The following is a 23,926-nucleotide window of genomic DNA, read 5'->3' as shown; positions in this document are numbered from 1 at the left end:
ATTATATGTTTTTTTTTTTTTTTTTACTAAAAGATTCGGGGCTTTTGACAAAACATTCGGGGCTTCTAGCTATTACGTAGTGACATGATGCAACATGTCAGCAGTGGTGTCCGGTGTAGACATGGTGTAAGCCTAGCATTTGTCATTGAGCTATAGCCAATGCCGTCTTATTTAGCCTGTGTGTAGCACTTTGCCTTTAACAACAAATATTTTAGCAAAATGACATATAAAATGTCTTTGGTTACCTAATGTAACCATCAGCAGTGCTGAACAGGCATTCTTGTAGGAGATAGGATAGAAAGATATGAGAGATATGAACTTACTTTCCAACAGCAAAGACTGCAGTTGCTATGGTGATGTTTTTTTGTTTGTAGATTGAATCAGTCAACGTGGGATCAAAAGTTCCTTCCCATACTATTGGGGCCAACCATGGTGTTAAGGCAACAGGTTTGCCATCTGGGCTGTTTCAAACAAATTTACATAGATATCCATGCCATGGAAATCCAAATGCATAATAATATGAAATAAATATATATTTATAATATAAAAATATCTCTTTATGTTCTTACCTTATTACAACGGGCTGTTTGTATAAAAGCCTGTATATAAAAAAAAAAATCAATTGTGAACATTTGTGATGCTTTGCAATCTCCTTCACTCACAGCTTGTTATTCCTCAGCAAACTTTAGACAGTGTTTTGACTTAGAAAAGTCTGTTTTAGATGGTGTGTGTTACTGTGGACTGAACATGGATCTTAACATCTCAAGCTCTTAATTGACTTTATTATAGCGCATTAAACCCAAACTATACCAGTTCTAACAGTATTAGGTTTTACAGTAGGCTATATGCTCTAGCAGGTTTAGCATATCTCCAAATTTGCGCTGCAGAGTTAGCTCCAACAATGATTAAACTCATCTACCTGTGATTTTCTAATGATGAAGACAATGATTAGCCTATTCAGGTGTGTCTGATTAGGGTTAGAGCTAAACTGCTTGAAAGTGGATTGTGTGGGACAGATTTGAGAATCCAGTTATACAGCATACAGTATTAGCACAACATTCAAAAAGTCAAATGCAAAAGCTAAAACAGAATTTAGGAAAAAAATAAACGAGATTCCTTGTCCTCTTTCAATTTAGAAAAGTATTAAGGCCAATAGATTAATGACTTCAAATCCTAACATTTCCTCTCCAATTCCCATAACCCTGATTTTGTACTTTTGTTTGCGGGCAGTTCCCTACAGAGTTCAACGACTGCCATTTCATAAAATACAGAAATGTGTGGGTTAATTGGATTGCATTTCCTTGGCTCTGAATAAAGTCCTGCAAAAACTAAACACACAAGTCACAATAAATTAGAGCAACACTTTTGAGGGAAGTGGTGTACTCACCCTTGTGGTGATAGCAACTGAGAGGCTTCCTCGTGGTCTTTAGTTATTCTAAGAAATAGGAGATACAATCAGTTTGTGTTTTGTAATATAACTTCTGTCATGTCGGTGTGTTTTAATAGCACATGGATGCAAGTGTTTGCAGGCTTACTGCAATGTATACATCAAATACAGAAAAGTTAATTCATGCATTCATGATCCCAAGGCTTACCAGTCCCTCCAGTTATTCGCAACTCCGTGATCGCTGCATACAACGCAAAATCAACAAAATCCTGCATAATTTACCATTTCACCACAAAATAATCACACTTTTTTTTTAAATCACAAAAAATAAATAATATTATCTAATTGAACTATCTTACATTTATTTAAAGCTGTAATGCATCGTTTTCATGAGGATACGTTGTAGTGCATGCGCATGGTCTGAAAATGAAAGCGAAGCTTTCTCACCTGCCGTCTAGCATAAGGGCCGTGGACCGGCCGAATTGATTACTCAAGATGGATGAATGACCAAATAAAAGTATGATATGTCCGATAACACTAAAAATAGAGTTAATAAAATAGTATACCACAAACTCAAATGACTACTGACACGCAGACTGATGTGAGACTGGCTGAGGATTCTGTGCACGTTTGCCCGCTGTCAGAGCTCACGAGTAGGCTATAAAGAAATGCATTCTATGCCCTTGGCTTCATGCCCTTGAACAATCAAAAACAGTCCGTCTAAATGTCCGTCTTGGCGGTTATGTCTTGAGTGAATGAGTTTGGGATGTGTGACAATATTGGTTCCGACTGGCATTACTGTATAAGGTATTTAAAGTGAAAGCAACCTAATATAGCCTAGGTTACTACACCATCAAACAACAACAACTGGAAAAAACAAACAATAGCTTACTTAAACGTAAAGCACTGTTTGTATCTGTATCTTTGTGTTGTATTTATTTGTCCTCCTATCATTTGTTTATTAGTTCTTATTTTATTACTGACCGTTTACTTGATTAATTAATTATTTGAGAACTTTTTACTTATTTTAGGCAATTGCGTATTGCTGTGATTTACTTTTCCCAGTCATATTTCCCACCCTAATTGATCATGTTATTAAAGCTACATAGTACACCCCTGGACTAGCCTTTTTTAGTAAGATACCAAAATAAACTATATTTTGTTTGTTCTATTGTCATGTATGACTTATTATTATAACATAGTACATAATATGGTAAATGTGGTATCCTAATTATTAAAAAAAGCCATTGCAAAATTTTTCACACATTTCTGGAAATAACCACCACAAAATCAGTAATTTTGATCGCAAAAATCTTAATGCATGCTTAATGCATTACAGTTACCAAGCAAAAGTGTTCAATAACAGGAGAGAAGCAGAGATAAAATAAAATGTATAAAAAGAGGAAGAGCCCTCAAAAACAAATATAACAAACAGTCACTGGCAGTCACGTTCTGACAGTAAGTTTGAATTTGCAATACTAAATATAAATGTATGCTTCTGAATGTGCTTTTGTATGTGTAAGTCATAAAGTCATGTATGTTTTGAGCATGTGTTTCAGTGAGTGTAAGAACAATGACAGTACTTACTTGAGACAGAATCTTTGCTCTTTATATCTGAAACAGATATATGGTTATAATGCTGAAATACTGCATTGTAAAAGTTGGGTTTATATATATATATTGGTATATATATATATATATATATATATATATATATATATATATATATATATATATATATATATATATATATATTCAAAATATAATTCAGGGATCAGGGATTACTAATTTTCTCTTACATTTACATTATTTACATACTCTTACATACATGTATTTTTTATTTGTATCCCTTTAAAGTAATACAAGCAGCCAAACAAAATAAGAGTTCCAGAAAAGACCAGCAACCAGCAGTTATTCGCACATTGGAGCCAAAATTTACACGTGTGGTGTGTGTGGCAATATGAAAATGGACTCTGTAGAAGTTGAAGTATCAACTCAAACTTTTTACTTAAGTAAAAGTGTAAAAGTACTGGTTTTAAAACTATTTAAAGTATAAAAGTTAAAGTAATGTAAGGAAAAAAATGCCAAGAGACAAGCTTAGGCCACAAGGGCCTATAGTGCACTACCCCACCTCCTCAAAAAACAATTTTCTAAAGGCCATAATGACTATAATGTTATATTAAAATGTTAATATTGAAAAATGCAGCCGCATATATACCCATTGAAAATGAATGCATTTTAGTACAATGGAAATATACCATATTTGTACTGCTGAGCATTAACACGTTACCCGAAGCGGAAGATACGATGACTAGTTGCCTATTGAATTTTACAAAAATTGAATTTTACAAAAAAAAAGTTTCACTCAAAGCCCCCCCCCCCCCCCCCATAAATAAATAAATAATGTGATGATATTTTATTGAATAAGCCACTTTAGGTGCAAACAGTACCCAATATAAGAGATCAGAAAAAGCACATCATTAACAAGCATTTCACACGTTAAAACACACCACTGCCAAAATGCGTAATTCATTGATACTGTTCACACTCTAAAAATGGCTGGGTTAAAAACAACCCAATTGGCAACCCAGCGCTGGGTAAATATTGGACAGAACACATGCTGGGTTAAATTAACCCAGTGGCATTTTAACCCAGCAGGCTGGGCTGTTGAGAAATCTTTCTTTTACCATTAATGGATTTGCTATTCTGGGTTATTCTTGCTGAGTTGTTTTTAAAAAATCTTCTATGCATTAGCCTACTGTAAAACTAATCATGAAAGAACAAATGAAGAATGCATGTTTAGACTGTTAAAACAATCATGTTTATTGCTTGAGAAATGGTACAATACACAAATGTGTTAAAATGGGCAACAATGACAACTACAAGCCTAATATATTCTGTCAATTTATTCACGTTTAAAATCGAACTTTTATTTTGACGGGTTGCCGTGACTTTTGAGTCTCTGTTCATGATATGACACGCGCTCCCGTCATTCACACAGAAACGTAAAACATGGAAGAGTATTTAAATGGGGGGTGAAATGCTGTTTCATGCATACTGAGCTTTTTACACTGTTAAAGACTTGGATTCCCATCCTAAACATAGACAAAGTTTCAAAAACTAATGTTGGACGTTTGATGGAGTATTTCTGTGTTAAAAATACTCCTTCCGGTTTCTCACAAGTTTCGGAGAGTTTTTTTCGAGTATGGCTCGGCTTGACGTTAATAGAGCGGAAGGTCCTTGTATGGGCCGTACGGGCTCTTCTTCCGGTAGGATGCGCACGCGCGTGACTATAGCAAGAGAGGAAATGCACGCCCATAAACACTCTCTCAGGTGCAGATCCAGTCGTCCTTATAGTCCGAGCCGCGCTCCACTTTATTCCTATGGGGGACATCAAGCGACTTCAACGCTTCAGCCCAGCATTCCGGGAAGGCAGCGCTGCATTTGAACCGATTTGAACGCAGAAATGACGGGAAGCTTCACAACATTGCTTCAGTCGTGTCGCAAAATGGATCTCCACCGTTCACTGCTGTCAGGACTTTACCAAATCATACCAAAGAAGTGTGTTTTTGACGGAGCGGTCCCAGCGATAAAGGTTCACGGTCGGTGAGTAAAACTGCTTCAAATGTCTATGCTGTTGGCTATCGTCGCGTGAGTAAACATCAGTAAACGACACGATCGCGTGCTTCGCCATTCAAATGCGCTAACGGACTCCATTGTTGTTCTATAACGTTACACTAGTCTGACGTGAAAAACCGTTTTGCTTGCTACTGCTAAGGTTTAGTCGCATACAATAGTCCATAAACCGAATCATGTCCTCATAAACTGCGAGTAAAGACACAAATGTTTACAGGCCACTAAATACAGTACATACCACAGAGACGGACGTCCTGCTGTTGCTGTTTCTCCTGTTCAATTTATTTCAGCCTCCGAATGATTCTGGATCATATATTCTTGATCTTTAGCTCCGCCCACACGATACGCCTCCAGGCGCTCGTTTTTTCCCCGGAAAGACTCGGTACAGCCCATATTTCTTTTATAAACATAATAAAACTCAAGACTTTTCGGAGATATGAAGGATGCAATACTACTCTATAGGTACTCAAGATTGACATGAGATTGACTGAAACTGAGTGTTTCACCCCCCCTTTAATATACACAGACACTCGTATTCGGCTACAGTCTGGAGCCCTGCGTGCCGCGACTGAACGCAGCTGCGGGACCGAATATAGTCTACTTGTGAGACGATGCTATACAGATACTATCGTCACATTTTTTACGTACTTTACGTATGTACATTTTATGTACTTCGTACAGAAGTACCGGTACTTGTGTCATCCCTACATACAGCCATGTTTAATTTTCGTAAGGTGATCATGGTTCTGTGTATGAATGAATGAAAAGCAAGAATGAAAAGTGTACAGAACAGTAGTGAGACCAGCGATGTTGTATGGTTTGGAGACAGTTGCACTGAGGAAAAGACAGGAGGAAGAGCTAGAGGTAGCAGAGCTGAAGATGTTGAGGTTCTCTTGAAGTGACGAGGATGGATAGGATCAGGAATAAGTACATCAGAGGGACAGCACATGTGAGATGTTTTGGAGAAAAAGTTAGAGAGGCCAGGTTGAGATGGTTTGGACATGTTCAGAGGAGGGAGAGTGAATACATCGGTAAAAGGATGCTGAGGTTAGAGCTGCCAGACAGGAGGTCAAGAGGAAGACCAAAGAGGAGGTTTATGGATGTAGTGAAGGAGGACATGAAGGTAGTCGGTCTGAGAGAAGAGGATACAGAGGATAGAAATAGATGGAGGCAGATGATGAAGGGAAAAGGCGAAAGAAGAAGAAGATCATGGTTCTGTGTAATCACAAACTGTATTAATCTATCGTCTCACATGTTTGTAACTTTTCTCATTTGATTGTTTGTTCATTTGTTGTTGGATAAGTGTGTCTGTGTAGTGCAGTGGTGTGTATTATTAGTTTTGGTGTATTCTCGCGGTGTGTGTGGCAGTTAGCATTTGTTTGGTCATTGCCACGTTGTGAGTGAACGTTTGTTGGGGGCGTTCCCAGCAGCTTTCAATAATGATACTCAGGTGAGTATAAAAAGCGTGATAGTCCGTGGCAGTGTGAAGCCCTCCTTGTGTGAAGACCGACGAGTGTAAAGACCTCAACTCTTCCCTGTGCAAGACTGACGAGTGTAAAGACCTCAACTCTTCCCTGTGCTAGACCGACGAGTGTAAAGACCTCAACTCTTCCCTCTGCAACTCCTCCCGAGCAAGGCACGAGTATCATCTTCCTTTTCATTATTTGTGTTCGGTTCTTTTCTAATTCCTATCTGGCCTTTTCTCTGATCTGTATTCACCATGTGCTTTCAAATCTCAACTATTACTACTAGCACTCGAAAATCACGCTCTGTATGCACGAGACGCCGCAATCCTAATAATTTGCGCTATATCCTAACATCCTCTGCTACTTTACTCTCTATTCCAATTGGTCTCTGGAATTGCCAGTCTGCTGTAAACAAAGCAGACTTTATTTCATCTATTGGAACTCATGGCCCTAACTGAGACCTGGATCAAACCAGAGGACACTGCCACTCCTGCAGCCCTCTCAACCAATTTAACTTTTTCACACACTCCTCGGCCTATTGGGAGGGGTGGGGGTACTGGTTTGCTTATCTCAAATGATTGGAAATTTGATCCCTTACCATCTCTACCGGCCAGTTCATTTGAATTGCACTCAATCACTATTACTCACCCTGTTAAAATCCATGTGGTAGTGGTCTATCGTCCTGCAGGTCACCTCGGTAACTTTGTGGAGGAATTGGATGTGTTACTTTCTAGCTTCCCTGAGGATGGCACTCCACTGATTCTGCTTGGTGACTTCAACATCCATCTTGATAAACACCTGGCCACAGACTTCAGCACTCTACTGACTTCATTTGACCTTAAGTTAGTATCTACTACGGCTACTCACAGATCAGGTAACCAATTAGACCTCGTCTACACACGCAACTGCTCCACGGACAACATTTTAGTTACTCCATTACACACCTCAGACCACTTTCTCATCACTCTTAACCCTTATACTGACTCCTGATAAAACATGTACTCCTACACAGATTACCTTTCGGCGTAATCTACACTCACTCTCTCCCTCTCGCCTATCCACTATGTTTTCATCTTCACTCCCTCCACCTGCTCAGTTCTCAGCACTGGATGCTAACAGTGCTACTGACACTCTTTGCTCCACTCTAACATCCTCCTCCATCAAATTTAAGGCACTAGTTCTCGCCTACAACCACTGGCTCTGCACCAATATACCTAAACTCACTTGTTCAGACTTACACACCCTCCAGAAGCTTGCGTTCTGCGAGTGAGCGGCGCCTTGTGATTCCATCCCAAAGAGGCATGAAATCGCTCTCACGGACATTTTCCTGGACCGTTCCCACCTGGTGGAATGACCTGCCGATCTGAATTCGTGCTGCTGAGTCTGTAGCCATTTTTAAAAAACATCTTAAGATACATCTTTTCCAATTGCACCTGACCAATACGGAATAGCACTTACTGATCACCACAGCAATGACCAAAAAGCGCACACTCCTGGATCATATCTACGTCTCTCATCCGGATTTGTGCCTTCAGGCGGGTGTGTTACATAGTTATCATAGCTATCCAAATCCGGTGTTCTGTATTATGCGTACGTGAGTTTTTATTGTAGATGGCTATTGCTGCGCGTTTAGCTAGAATGCCATACAAAACCAACCCATTGGGCCACTGAATCTGCTTAACGACAGGGGCAACTGCCTTAGTCCTAATGGGTTGTTATCATGGATATCAAAATCCAGTGTTCTGTATTTTGCGTATGTGAGTTTTTGTTGTAGGTGGCTATTGTAGATGGCTATAAAAAAAAAGAAAAAAAAGAAAAAGAAAAAAGAAAAAAAAGAAAAATTGTGTACTTCTTACAGCTCTTACAGGTTGTTGGCCTTGTTTGTTTCGTTGCTTCTATTGCTCTCCCCTTTTTTGTAAGTCGCTTTGGATAAAAGCGTCTGCTAAATGATTAAATGTAAATGTAAATATAGCTACGACGAGTTATCGCGCTAAAAACCTGGCTGTCATGAATGACCGCGTCTGCCTGCTGATCGCTGATTTACTGAAAGTGCGTGGTCGTCCGCTGGAACCCGCCCAGCAAGCGAGATGGATCGTGCAGTAAACAGTTAGAATGGTATATGTTTACACTTCTCATCCAACCACAATCAAATTCACACTATCCGGATGACGCGATTTATCTGCTTAGTTTTTTTTTAAAACAAGATGAAATGAAAGAGGATTAACGATGCTATTTTTTAAAAGTAAGGAGTAGAAAGTACAGATAATTGCGTGAAAATGTAAGGAGTTGGAGTAGAAGTAAAAAGTAGGCAGAAATATAATTAAATAATTTCTACTAAAGTAAGGTAACTTTCGTTACTTGACACCTCTGCATGTCATTGATGTCTGACTAAAATAAAGTCATTTTTTAACGCTTTATTTACGAAATGAAGTATTAAATAACAGCTATTTTTAAAACTATACTCACCAATCCTAAACCTACCCCTTCGATAGAACTGATGACATCCTAAATGGAGGTATGGGGTGTGGTTTGTAGTACTGCAAGATGCAGTCGGACAGACTCTGAGAACAGTTTGTTTGCGTGCATGCAGAAAAGAACAGAACTAATTAAGAAGCTTCATGAGCTCTTTATTCTTTTGTTGTTTATTTTGTCTGAATGCCAGGGTATGGCAACTGTTATTCACACCCTTGTGTGAGACCTGTCAGGGCAGTTTTTTTTTCTTTTTTTTCTTCACAATGTGTTGATTTGTGTGCACAATCATATGTTTTTATGCTCGAGTTTTGGATTTACGATTTCTGCAGGTTTGCGTTTTACGTGCAAGCTTTGTTACTGTGCTAGTGTAACAGGTCAGTAAGAGCTGTGTAAACCTCACTCCCCTGATCTCAAGAGGCGCTCTAGTGACTGACATTAGCAACTGCAGTCTTAAGTGTCTTTGTTAGCATGCCTGCCTACCATGCCGGAGACACCGGTCCAAATCTCACTCGGAGTGGGTTGAGTAGGACCGGTTACATTTGGTGGCGTGACCCAGAGGGGAGTGAGGTTTAGGGGGGTGATTGTAACTTAGCAAGCAAGTGCTGTGTGTTTGTTAAACTCACTCCCTTGATATCAAGAGGGGCTAGTGACCAGTGCTATATACTGTGGTCTTTAGTGCCCTTGTTAATGTGCTGGTTCGAATCCAGCTTGGAGCAGGTTGAGTAGGACCGGTTTCACTCACACTGCTGTAATTTACTTACTTGCACACTATGTTCATGCACCTGCATTGTTTTGTCCATCATTAATACCATTAAAAACTCACCTGATTGAGATGGAGGCAGTGAAGCCAAAATAAATGAGTCTGTGAGGAAACACATAAGAGATCATAAATGATAGGATAAGCAAATCATGTTTTTTCTTAATGTTATAACCCATCTAAATTTACCCTTAAAGGGATAGTTCACTTTAAAATGAAAATTGTCATTCTTTACTCACCCTCAAGTTGTTTCAAACCTGTATGAATTTCTTTCTTCAGCTGAACACAAGGGAAGATTTTTTGAAGAATGTCAGTAACCAAACAGTTAACTGGAGCTATAGACTTCCATAGTAGGAAAAAAAATACTATGGAAGTCTATAGCTCCAGTTATTTGTTTTGTTACTGACATTCTTCAAAATATCTTCCCTTGTGTTCAGCTGAAGAAAGAAATTCATTAATGAAATTTACCATCTGATTCTAACCATGTCATGACTTTGTCAACAAATGGAAAAGTCAGCTAACTATTATAATGGTTATTATTGTGCCTTTTATCCCAAACACCATACTTTTACTTTGAACAAAACTGAAAATCCTTAACAAGACCCATGTCTCAATATATATATATTTTTAGCGATTCTCAGTTGCTACATAGATCTACAACATTTTGAAAATCATTAAATATGATAGCAAATTAACGCAGAATCAACTTTTTGAAATCATAATTACAACAACATAAAATGAATTAGCACTAAAGCCAAACAATTGTATTTCCAACAATATGATTGTATATATATATATATATATATATATACAAATCCATATTAAACACAGTGGCTCATGGCGACACATTGATATCTTAAGACACAAAATGATTGATTTGTGTGCAATATATAGTTATATAATTCTTTTACCTCAAATACAACACTATGTCCAACAGCCGCAAGCGTGTCATCACTTTGTCACTGGATGAGACAAAAAGCACTGAGACTGGCAAAAGCAGCTTCCAAATCCTCAGTACTTATCTTGCTGGATCTGTCTTCTGCTTTTGACAGTTAACCACCAGATCCTCCTGTCAACTTTTAAGAACGTGGGTATCTCAGGAACTGCTCTTCAGCGGTTCAAGTCTTACCTCTCAGGGAGGTCCTACAGGGTGTCATGGAGAGGTGAAGTGTCTAAGTCACATCATCTAGCTGGAGTTCCCCAGGGCTCAGTGCTAAGACCACTTCTCTTCTCCATCTACATGTCATCATTAGGCTCTGTCATTCAAAAACACGGCTTCTCCTATCACAGCTATGCTGATGACACTCAACTCTACTTCTCATTTCAACCAGATGATCCTACAGTTGGTGTTCGTATCGCTGCCTGTCTGACAGACATTTCTGGCTGGATGAAGGAGTATCACCTTCAACTCAACCTTGCAAAGACAGAACTATTGTGGATTAAACCAACCCAGCACTTCATCAAAATTTCTCCATTCAGCTAGCTTCATCAACCATAACATTAGGAAGATTATAGACCCTTCCTATCAGAACAGGCCGCACAACTCCTGGTCCAAGCTCTCAGATAAACATTTTGCATTTTTGGGTGAATGATCACTTTAAATACTTCAACTAGTTTATATATTATATTATAGGCTGTTATAATTATATTATATTGTAAGCATAATAAAGAATTGATCAAGGGTATTGTTTAGGTATCATTGCCATTAAAAAGTAAAAAAATAAAAAATAAAAAAATAAAAACTGATATAGAAAACATTGGAAATTTGTAATAGTTTTTCTTGGTAACGAAGATGTGTCAATTTGTCACCAGCAACTTTACCCACAAAAACACGCACTGTATTGTGTACCATGTAACAATAGCTTGTTTCTGGTTGGATACTTTAAAGGACATTTTAAACAAAACCTGTAATACTGGATCTGAATAATTCAACCAGGACTCGCCCTTTGTGTACATGCAGTATGTAAAAAATGTTTTGGTCCCTTATGTACATTTGCAAAGTATAATAGTTTTTAATAGTTTTAAATAGTTAAATGCATTTTAAAAGATGAAAAACTATGAGGTATGATGATGTATGTAAATGCAACAGTAGTCCACAAGTATAGTTTAGTGAGCTGTACAGCAAAAATAAACTGTTGCATTATTTTCCTGTTTTCACTGTAAAGCTGCTTTGAAACAATCTGTATTATAAAAAGCGCTATATGAAAAAAAGTGTCTTGGTTTGACTTGACACAAAGACTGTAAATGAAAAACTAATGAACACCTAAACTACAGTAAACTTTGTTGTAGTTTATTCATTTAAGATCCAAACCCTAAATGTAACAATAAGCAAGCTACAAATGACAAAGTAGTAACTACATACCCAGTTATTGAGAGGCCAGTCAACACGAGAAGAAAGATATTAGCATTTTGAAGGAGTTTCATTGTTCCTGTATTAGGTTTTGTGTCTAATAGTATTCACTTGGCGAACTGAATGTCAGAAAGAGGAAGCAATCAAGACAGTAGCCTAATAATGGGAGGAGTATGATTACTGTTGCTCTACTGGAGTAAAGGTGAGATTTATGCAGTGTTGTTTTGCATAGAATATGATATACAAAGTATAGAATACATTGAGAATCTCAACAGATAACTTGTTTTAAGCAAAAATTGAGCGTCAGCGTCAGTTCTGGCAGGCCAAGTAGGCCTAATCAAAAGCTGCTAACGCTGTTGGCAATAACACCGTCTCATCAGCTGATTTGCATTGATCAGCTGTTTCAACTCCCCTCGCTGCTATTAATAGTTTCACAAACAGGGCGCCGTATTAAAGCAAATTCAGTTAACTCTTACTACTGTTTGCTTCTTTGCTGGCACGATACCATCTAATTGGGTTCCTATGCCTTATCACTATGCATTTTGTAGTGATGGGCAGACCGAGGCTTCGTGAAGCACTGAAACAGTTGAAGCAAATGTGCCGAAACGACACCCGTCTCCATGACGCCATCTAGTGAACACTGGCGTGTATTGATCTGAAATAACCTTGACAGAAAAAAACAAAACAAAACACGTTTTTAACATCTGTCTGACAACTAGGCCTACTTGGTTTTGTAACCTGTAGCCCCCTCATTGTAAATAACTTCTTTTAGTCTTTTGTTTTAGTTTTTTTGTCATGAAAAATTAAGATTATATAAAAAAAAAAAGCCACAATGTGTCATTTGTTACATCACATTTTTATTCAAAAATATGAATTGCTCTGCTGGTGAAGGACTTAGTCAAATACAAGGACTTAGACAAAAAAATAAAAAAAATAAAAAAAAAAATATTATAAATATATATATATATATATATATATATATATATATATATATATATATATATATATATATATATATATATATATATATATGTGGTTCAAAAGAACCATTTTTTCACAAACAGAATGAAACCTGATGACATTAAATTCACAGGTTAAGACTAAACCTACAGTTATTTGTAATGTAAAAAAAATATTTTAATAGTAACGTTGCCAGTACAAGTGAATATATTTCTGGTTTGTGTGGTAATCAGAATCCCCATCTAGTAACTTTATTTTACACTCGCTGGTACCTGAAAGAGAGTTTTCAACTGGAAATTGTTTAAAATGTCTAAAATATATTTCTTTTTTAAATATTTTTTATTAGCCTGATGTTATGTAAAATGAGCAGCAGTGTGAGGCAGTGGAAACGTGACAGGCTCTGGTACACCCAGGCACACTTGCTTTTGGCCCAACAGGGGGAAAATGGCTAACATTAATTTTTTTAAGTATTTTACATTAAAAATCTATGTTATGAAACGTGTAAGAGTCCCTAATTCATAAAATATAAAGCTGCAAAGCCAATTTGCACTCGAGTTGGAGTTCAATTTAACACAGGCTAACCATTTAAAAATAAATCCCCCACACCACAACAAGTAACATTAGCCTATATTTGTCTCCTGCAGAAATGACTGCAGGAGTATTTACTACTTAGTCATACAAGCTTTGCATATATATTCAAACAACAACAAAACCCCTAAAGTCTAATCGACCCACCTGTTAGAAGGTCTGCGATCTGGCCTTAGTAAATGTGAACTGCACACTTTGGATACCGTTTGAAAATGGCGCGACATGAAGTGTATACACCATAGACAGTAAAAGAAATGGACACAGCGACCCCATGGACTTCAACGGCAAAAAGTGAAGTCGATTAGAAGCACTCACTTCCTGATGGCTGAGCAGCCTCAGACTGAGCTTGACTACGTAGATGTGACGTAAGCAACCTGTCTGACAGTTGTAAGTCTCCTAGTAGTTGTGGAAAGTAAAATCTGAATCACGTTGTTTAAATGTTTTGTCCCGTTGCTTTTGGCTCACTATCGGCTTCTCCCCATTCTTCTCCCTTGACTCTATGTCTCCACGTCCCCTCGACTGCTTTCCGAGTGCTAGATTACCCCTTGGTAGGGCTGGACAATAATTCAATATCAATATATATCGCGATATAATTTTTTTCAATAACGGTAATATGATTTTTAAACACATTTCCGATATTTCGATAATTACAGCATTCCTCACCGACTGACGTTCAGGACGCAGCCGTCAGAAAGAGCAGAACATGATTGGCTACTTGCGCGATGACGTACACCACAGAAACGTAGTCAGTGCTCAGCAGTAGTAGGCTGCAAGTTTTAGCTACAAAAAGAGTTTCCCTGACCGCAACACAAATGTGACTGAACGAACTTTCACAAGTAAGGAGAAAGAAATAGTTGATAAGAGAAGAAAGACTAACGTTAATTCAGTGGGGTGTAAGTGGTTCGGCGTGTCCCCCGCACTTTTAATAAAGTGTATTTTCATCCCCCGCACTTTTACTGGGTCTCACTGATCCTAGTCGACCCGCTCCAAGCAGGATTCGAAACGGCGTTACCTGGAGCGAGGGCGGGCAAGTTAACAGGGACGCTAAAGACCGCTTTCTCTAACCTCGGTTGATTGCGCGCTTCTTGAGGTCACGGGCAAGTGTATACATAGAAACCAACGTGAATACATCAATATTTAAATTCAGAGACAAAAAATAATCTATGCATGACCTGTCATTTTATTCGTATCTAAATATGAGGAGGGCGCTTTCACAGAAAGTCCAAAAGCGGATTCGTAGAAACTTACTGTCGCGCTGGAGCTGCAGCTGAAGGAAAACAATCGTTATGAGCTGAAAGGTGACGACGACAGTCAAACGATTGCGACAATATATGAAAGCAATGAAGCAGCATCATGAGCAACAAAACTGTTTTCAACACTGTTAATAATCATAAATGTTTGTTGAGCATCAAATCCTAATATGAGAATGACTAGTGACACTGAAGACTGGAATAATGATGATAAATTCAGCTTTGATCACAGAAATAAATGACACTTTACTATATATTCATGTAGTGAACGATGATGTAGATCAGAATAATATTTCACTGTATTACGTTTTTTACTGCATTTTTAATTAAATAAATGCAGCATTAAATATATGCTATAGTTTTGCACAAATGGAAAATAGAGCGCTATGAATTGTGCTTCACTGAATTTTAAAACTTAAAAGAAAATGCTCAATAAACTGCGTCTGCGGCATAGGAGCACTGTACGCTGTGACTCTGCATTGCTTCTATAGCGCATCATTTTGCACACGGGATGCACATAAGCGCATTTTGCCGCTCTGTATTGAGGTTATGCACGTGACATCACCGTCATTGATCGGTTCCACCATCTAAAGCAGATCCATCCGCTAGAATATTCTGAGTCAGGCTGAATTCTAGCTGAAGCACTTTTGTTTAATCTATATTAAGAATAATATAATCAGCCTATGTTATAGTTTAAACTTAAAGATATTAATATTAATAAAGTGAGAGTCTTATGTTTATTTGATGTTGATTTCACATTTCTTTTTCATATAAAGGCTAAATACAAATAAAAGGTGAACATTAATTTATTTTTACTGGTTTTATTTCTAAAATATTATATCGTTTTATAGGAGGACTATTCATAGACTTGGCAAATAAAATTTTCAGAAGTTTGTAGGTACAGACATCCTTGTGGCAGCTCTTAGTAGTTTTTTCTAAAGCTTTTATATAGTTTATATCGATATCGGAATTATATCGTATCGACCGAAATTAAGAAAAACATTGTGATATGAATTTTGGCCATATTGTCCAGCCCTACCTCTTGGTATCAGTATACACCGAGGTGACGTCAGAACGTAAATGGTAAATGGACTGCATTTATATTGCGCTTTTAACAGACCCATGGCCATCCAAAGCGCTTTACATCTTGCCTCACATTCACCCATTCACTCTCTCATTCACACACCGACGGCGGTGTCAGCCATGTAAGGCGCCATCCAGCTCGTCGGGAGCAGCTGGGGTTAGGTGTCTTTCTCATGGACACCTCAACACTTGGTCAGGTGGAACCGGGGATTGAACCACCAACCTTCCGGATTGTAGACAATCTACATGAACCACTGAGCCACTGCCGCCCGACATCAGATGTAACACGACACAGTTTTACACCAGCTAGAGGGTGCATGACTTTAAAAACATAAATATAGGTCTTATTAATGTGCTTGAAAAACAACCTTTTCCCCTGTGATGCAGTGGTTATTGACAACCTTTAAAGTACAGAAAATATAAATTAAGATAGCATTTTGTTCATAAAATACATTTTTGCAGTGTATTTAGTTTATAAACCAATCATACATTTGTCATTAGGACAATATAGGGAAAGGTTATTGGTTTTTATTTAGCAGTGTATTTTATTTCTTACGTTAAACTTAAGGGGGGGGGGGGGGGGGCACACACACTCAGTTTCACTCAATCTCATGTCAATCGTGAGTACCTATAGAGTAGTATTGCATCCTTCATATCTCCCAAAAATCTTTAGTTTTATTATACTTATAAAAAAAAAAAAAAGGCTGTACCGAGTCTTTCCGGAAAAAAACAAGCGGCTGGAGGCGTATCGTGTGGGCGGAGCTAAAGAATGACGTTCTCAAGCGTGGAGAATTTTTTTTTTACCCTAATAAACCATGGCTATCTTTCAGATTCAACTATAAATAAATTGAACAGGAGAAGCAGCAACAGCAGGACGTCCGTCTCTGTGGTATGTAAGTTACTATATTTAGTGGCCTGACAACATTTGTGTGGGTTTACTTGTGGTTTATGATGACATGATTTGGTTTATGGACTATTGTATGCGACTAATTATTAGCAGTAGCAAGCAAAACAGTTTTGCACGTCATGACTAGTGTAATGTTATATATAGAACAACAATGGAGTAACGTTAGCGCGTTTGAATGACGAAGCACGCTTTGTGAGAACGTCCCCTAGGTTTATGTTTGGGTGGTTTTACAATAAACAAACTGACACTTATATTGGTCAGCTAAACAAATGTATTTATCACACCATAGATCGCATGCTCCATTGATAAATTAACTGTAACGTTACACAATCGTGTTGTTTACTGATGTTTACCTATGTGACGATAGCCAACAACACAGACATTTGAAGCAGTTTTACTCACCGCCTGTTTCCAAAGCAGGACCGAGAACCTTTATCGTTGGGACCGCTCTGTCAAAAACACACTTCTTTGGTAACATTTTGATTTTGTGAAGTCCTGTGACAGCAGTGACCGTGGAGATCCACTTTTGCGACACGACCGAAGTGTGATGTCGTGATGCTTCCCGTCATTTGAAAAAACGGAAGGAGTATTTTTGACACAGAAATACTCCATCAAACGTCCAACTTAGTTTTTGAAACTTTGTCTATGTTAAGGATGGGAATCCAAGTCTAAGAGGTAAGACAAAATAAAAGCTGCAGCAATGCTAATTAAAGAAAGATCAGAAAAATGGTATTGGCCAAATGTTGTTGTGTACTGGTTGCACTTGTAATTTCTGATCCCATTTCTTCTAAAATAATGGCATTCCAAGAATGTTGTGAGACTGTATTTGCTCAACATTATAAGAACATCAGTCAAGCACAAATAACATCATAAGAATTTTCCAACAATGTTGTTCTAAGAATGTTTCCTCTCAATGTTACGATAATGTATTTGAACTATGAAAACATTATACGAATGTTCCTGAAACATTATTTTAGGAATGTTTTTTACTAACATTTACATAACTTTTACATAGCGTTAGTGAAAGTTATGGAAACATTCCCTGTAAGCTGGGGTCAGTACTTATAGGATGGACATGATCTCGTCACACCCGTGGCCCTCTTTCTACATCATTCTCCAAATGTTTAATCAGCCTCCCATTACCCACCAAATAGTAATCCTTTGCTGGTGGGATCTCTCGAAGGAGAGTTTGCAGATTGAAATCCATGAGACGCTCAGTGTGCGATTTTGCAGACGATTCATACACTCTTTGGTAGTTGTCGTAATCCTTGAGCTTTGCCACCAGCCCTGGATGTCGACCTCTCTGCCTTACGCGCTCCACAGCCACCAGCTTTGGCACCGGGTCACAGCACAGACCCTCACGCAACAACTCTTTAACTTTGGCCTCCACGTCTTCTTCTTCCACTTGCGACAGCCCGACAATAACCAATGAGACATCACACAATTCATTCATTAAAGAGGACTATTCACCGTCTGCATCCTTCTTATGGCGTTGACGTGTATTATCAGCCATAATAACTCCAAACAGTTCAAAATTTTAAATAGTCAATTACTTATTTAGACAATATAAACACCTAGATATAGAATTATTTAAAGGGTTACTTCAGCGATTAGCATATGGCTTTCTATCAGTAGAAACCCTGCAGTATTTTCAAATGATCATGTTCCCCCTGAGACAAGAGATTTATGCATTTTATTTCTGGAAAAATCACTCTGGTGACGCAAATATCGTCAATTTGCGTTATCTGTAAAATTTTTGGCCAAAGGCTAAAGAATACAGCCAGAGAGATCTATTTCCACATGTTTTCAACCCGTGCATTGGGGGTTGGGATCGCACTCACAGTTCAGTTCGCAGCTGCAGGCATTCATATAAACGGAGCGGCCGGCGGAGCAAAGTAAGTGTTTTAACTTCTCAAATTAATTCCTATTAAAAGTTAAACTTCCAAAGGCGTGAACTGAAAACGGGCCAGACTGAACATGCACTGAGAACTACTGCCGCAAGCGTGGACGCGTTTACCTCAGCTCTCATCATTAGAGCTCATACCTCAGCTCATTCATCACGAACGATGAGTGTAATCGGAGTCCTGTTGCATTTGTGACACTCACTCAGCAGCTAAATCACAATATATTGAACATACATATTCAGTTTTTAATTGTAGTGTTTATTGTCAAACTTATGGAAGCCCGTTTCCGCCACTAAATAAAAAAATAATAATAATAATTGCGACTTTTTATCTCACAATTCTGACTTTTTTTCTCACAATTGCGAGTTGTAAAGTCACAATTCTGAGATATAAAGTCGCAATTGCGTGATATAAAGTCAGAATTCTGAGATATAAAGTCGCAATTGCGAGTTATAAAGTCAGAATTCTGAGATATAAAGTCGCAATTGCGAGTTATAAAGTCATTGATCTGCCGCGTCCTGACACGAGTTGTGTTGTGAACACATTATAATAAGTATTTTAACTGTAGTTTTAGCTGATAATGATGGAATGATTGTCTTATTACCTGAGTGGCATTAATATCTCTGAGCAAACGCGCTCTTGAGGGGATTTTAAATGCAAGCTTTGGCACTGAAACAGAACGGATGTGAGGTGATAACGTTCATATTCTGATGTGTTATTATGGAAATATAATCCCCAGAACATCACCACCCTTAGAATGTGCTGTAATTCACGATTTCCTTAGAGAACGAGTGTGTTCAGTAATGACACGTCCAGTTGGGCCTATGACATGTCGCTATACATACAGTCACCTGAGCGTGGCGCTGCTGGGATCATATTTCATAAATAACGAATCATTTATAACATATTTCATTAATAACGCATCAGAATATGCTGTAATGCAGGATTTCGTTTGAGAAAGAATTTTATTGACCTCCATATGCTCGATTTTGATCATATTTGAAATAATAAATTAATTGTAAAAGGCTTTGTTACCACTTCAGTTCAAACCTCAATGTCAAGTTTATTGGTGCATGTGCGCGCAACCACACACACACACACACACACACACACACACATAGTTGAATGGTGTTGAACCTGACAGAGAAACAGTGAGTTCTGCTGCCGAACAGTTGCAACAGAAATATGAGGTTGAGATGGAGCAGTTTTCATTAAAAGCCTACTCCTGTAAATAATAATCTTATATGTTTTAATAAAAGGCCCACGTGACAAATTCAACCAGAGTACCCCTTTGCATTTGTTTTCTATTCTCAAAATCCTGCATTACAGCATATGATGCGTTATTGATGAAATATGATCCCAGATAAGCGCCACCCTCAGGTGACTGTATGTAGCCTACCGACAGAGCACTGACGTGTTGTGATCGGGCAGCAGTTTTCATTAAACGTTAAAAAGATAAAATGATACTGTTTCAATAAATGGCGCATGTGACACCAGAATCAGAAAGAATCAATATAGGAGCTTTATTGCCATTTTTGCACACACAAGAAATCTGTCTTAGTGACAGAAGTTTCCAGTATACCCCAGTAGCTACACAATAGAGAATAAAAATAAATGAATGAGTGAGATACACATATGCATAATACACACAAATAGACAAATTTGTATGTACATGTGTGCTATGGAACAGAATAGGCTATAATATAGAATTAACAGTTAGGGAATGGAGAAAGAGGTTCTTGTCCAATAAATATAGTAGGCTAAGCTATAAGTGCCAGTACATATTTATCATTTGAGGCATTTAACATGTCTTACATATTTAAAGCACATAGAAATATGACATTATATAATGTTTGCAGCTGAGATTTAATGATATGCGATTATATTATACTTTATTAGAATTTGTAACAGATTAGCCAAAGATCGATTAATTTATTATTTCAAATATGATCAAAACCGAGCACATATGGAGGTCAATACATTCTCAAACGAAATCCTGCATTACAGCATATTCTGATGCGTTATTAATGAAATATGTTATAAATGATTCGTTATTTATGAAATATGATCCCAGCAGCGCCACGCTCAGGTGACTGTATGTATAGCGACATGTCATAGGCCCGACTGGACGTGTCATTACTGAACACACTCGTTCTCTAAGGAAATCGTGAATTACAGCACATTCTAAGGGTGGTAATGTTCTGGGGATTATATTTCCATAATAACACATCAGAATATGAACGTTATCACCTCACATCCGTTCTGTTTCAGTGCCAAAGCTTGCATTTAAAATCCCCTCAAGAGCGCGTTTGCTCAGAAATATTAATGCCACTCAGGTAATAAGACAATCATTCCATCATTATCAGCTAAAACTACAGTTAAAATACTTATTATAATGTGTTCACAACACAACTCGTGTCAGGACGCGGCAGATCAATGACTTTATAACTCGCAATTGCGACTTTATATCTCAGAATTCTGACTTTACAACTCGCAATTGTGAGAAAAAAAGTCAGAATTGTGAGATAAAAAGTCGCAATTATTATTTTTTTTTTATTATTTAGTGGCGGAAACGGGCTTCCATACTAACTGAACTGATTTTATGAAGAATATATGAAGAATAAGTGAAAATGATTCAGTAGCGGTGGCTTTGGGAGTGGCCTCACAGGGCAGCGAAGCCACAGGATACAGGAATGACCTTATATGAACTTAACTTCTATATATACACCCATAATTGTATACCACAAATAGCCACATAAGTATACCATAACTACAGTAAATGCATAACAATACCCATTGCATATATAACTAACTACAGAACATCATTTCCCTTTCAGTCAACTACGAGTTACATCAGTTACTGATGAAATGGTAGTTTCACTTAGAAGCCAATCGCCTTCGAGATCTACAAAACAAGCCAATGACATGGGTCTACAATATGTGTATAATGCAACTCCGCCCCACCTCGTGGGCATATAAGGAGTTGCATTGCAACCTTGCATTATGTTTCTGCTTTAGAGCCGAGTGGTTCACTTGCCTTCCTGAGCTTCTTTGACTCTTCAAGACAAGCTTCTCTCCAGGGTGTGTTACGGAGCATTCCAGCGAGTTTTGCATTCCTTTTCTGTTTTGTGCAGTGATCTAGCACAGCTTGTGTTCTCCCTGGGCGCTTCAGCATTTCTGCAGAGCTTTTTCCTCTCTAAAAGAGCTGCATGTGAAACGTCTTTTTCGCCCGTGCATTGTTTCTGGGTGCGGTCAGCTGGTTAGTCCGTCTGATGGGCATGAACGCTGTTTTGCTTGGGTCTGGTGCACACTGAACGCGCATCAATGGATGACTCGTATTCCCACTACGGGAATATGGCCATCGCGGTGTTGCGATCGAGACTATGATCTCCGTTCAGAAGAGGGGGTCCCCTTTACAACACACCAATCTGGTGGTCAGGGTGATCTGAGTGTGTCAGTGTGGGCCAACCTGACAAATATGCATACCCCCCTCTAGCACACTGCAACCCATGGTGTCTCCAGATGAAGGGGCTGGTGTTTCCTGTCCTGGGCCTATTGTCTCATTTGGAGTACCAGCGGATGACACCATGTGGATCGCATCACAAGGTGGGCTGGATTTCTCCGGTGATGAAAAGTCGGCTGTGCTGTCTCCTTCGGGAGCTCCAGCATTGCCTGAGTTTGATCAAAAGCCATGCTTTCCCGGGCAGCTGCGAGCATCGGGCTTGAGTGGAACTCTCCACCATGCCCTGAGCATTCAAGGCTGGATGATAGGTATCTGGAGGTTGCTGTGCTGAAAACGCCTGGCAGCCTCTCGTGCCCTTCATCCCAGAAGTGCATGAGGAGTTGTCGAAATCTTAGAAGTCTCCATTGACTTTTCGCTATCACTCGGCTGCGCCTTCCATCTTTATTGCTCTCTTACATTTACTTTGGTAGCAGAAGCCTACAGATCCGCGGGCTAGGCTGCGTCTGCCTTGCATGCTATGGCCATCTATCAGGTGAAGGTGCTCAAAAGCATCCTCATGGACTGAACGCGCTCGTACAAACTCTGACACACACAAGCAAATGGCTCCTGAAGACAAAGAAGAAGATGATGTTCTACAGGTGCCCTTTTATACTCATGGTCGCACAGGTAGTGACGTCATAGGATGTTGTGGGACAATGTTATTGTCATGTTATTGCTTAGACACAATCAGACACGGGTCACACTGGAGGTGTTTCCAATAATGTCTTGTGAGCTCCCATTTAGAGTGGCATTCCCATACATTCAATAAAGTAGGTGAATTAAGAACATTGAGACGCAGTACATGAAATTGAAATGAAACACAGTATATAACGAATGCAAACCTCTTTGAATATATTTACGTGAATTAACCCCAGAGATTTTACGTTAATCAGTTAATAATAATAGTAATAATAAAAAGTTAAAATTATCACATGAAATGGCATCTTTTTTGTAAATGTTTTATTTTGATTGTTTTTATTTTAAAATAATTTATTTTATAATATGTTTTATGATTTAATTAATAGCTTTCCATTGAACTCACAAACCCCATTACAAACCCCAGTCTGGGAAATATTAATATTTAGTCTGTAGTATTTAATGCACTTTGATTGGTTGATAACAAAAAATGGAATACATTTTATTTCTCTTTGTATGTTTATATATCAATATGGTACAATATTATCATATTCAAATCTGTAAGATTAACAAGTTAGGTCAAAAGTCAAAGTAATCAAAAATGAGTCAGATAATATTAACTTAAATGTTTAATTATTATTTTTTTAAATGTAATTTGGAATCAGTAACCGACTACTATATACCCACTGAAACAACCAATCCACCCGCTGTAACAACTGGGATATTAACAACACTTATTTTATGCCATTGATTTACAGTTTAGGGATAAAGTGTATACAAAATCAAAATAACTTAAAGGGTTACTTCAGCGATTAGCATATGGCTTTGTATCAGTAGAAACCCTGGAGTATAATCAAATGATTGTGCTTCCCCCCCTGATTTCCTCAGCTCTCATCATGAGAACTCATTAGCTTATTTATGACTCCTGAGTCCTGCAGCGTAAGTGCTGTGAGACTCACGCAGCAACTCGATCGTTATATTGAACAGACACGTTCAGTTTTTAATTGTAGTGTCTGTTCTCTCAGTCA

At 38.3% G+C, this 23,926-nt stretch overlaps 1 pseudogene; it reads right to left on the bottom strand.

Moving 5' to 3' along the window:
• The window catches only part of LOC137071277 (globoside alpha-1,3-N-acetylgalactosaminyltransferase 1-like), a 32,369-nt pseudogene extending 20,167 nt beyond the window's left edge, over positions 1–12,202 (bottom strand).
• Positions 12,203–23,926: the final 11,724 nt, after the last annotated feature.

This window comes from Pseudorasbora parva, chromosome 3 (genome assembly GCF_024679245.1).
Source record: "Pseudorasbora parva isolate DD20220531a chromosome 3, ASM2467924v1, whole genome shotgun sequence".
NCBI lineage: Eukaryota > Metazoa > Chordata > Actinopteri > Cypriniformes > Gobionidae > Pseudorasbora > Pseudorasbora parva.
This window is presented reverse-complemented; position numbering and strand designations above follow the sequence as displayed.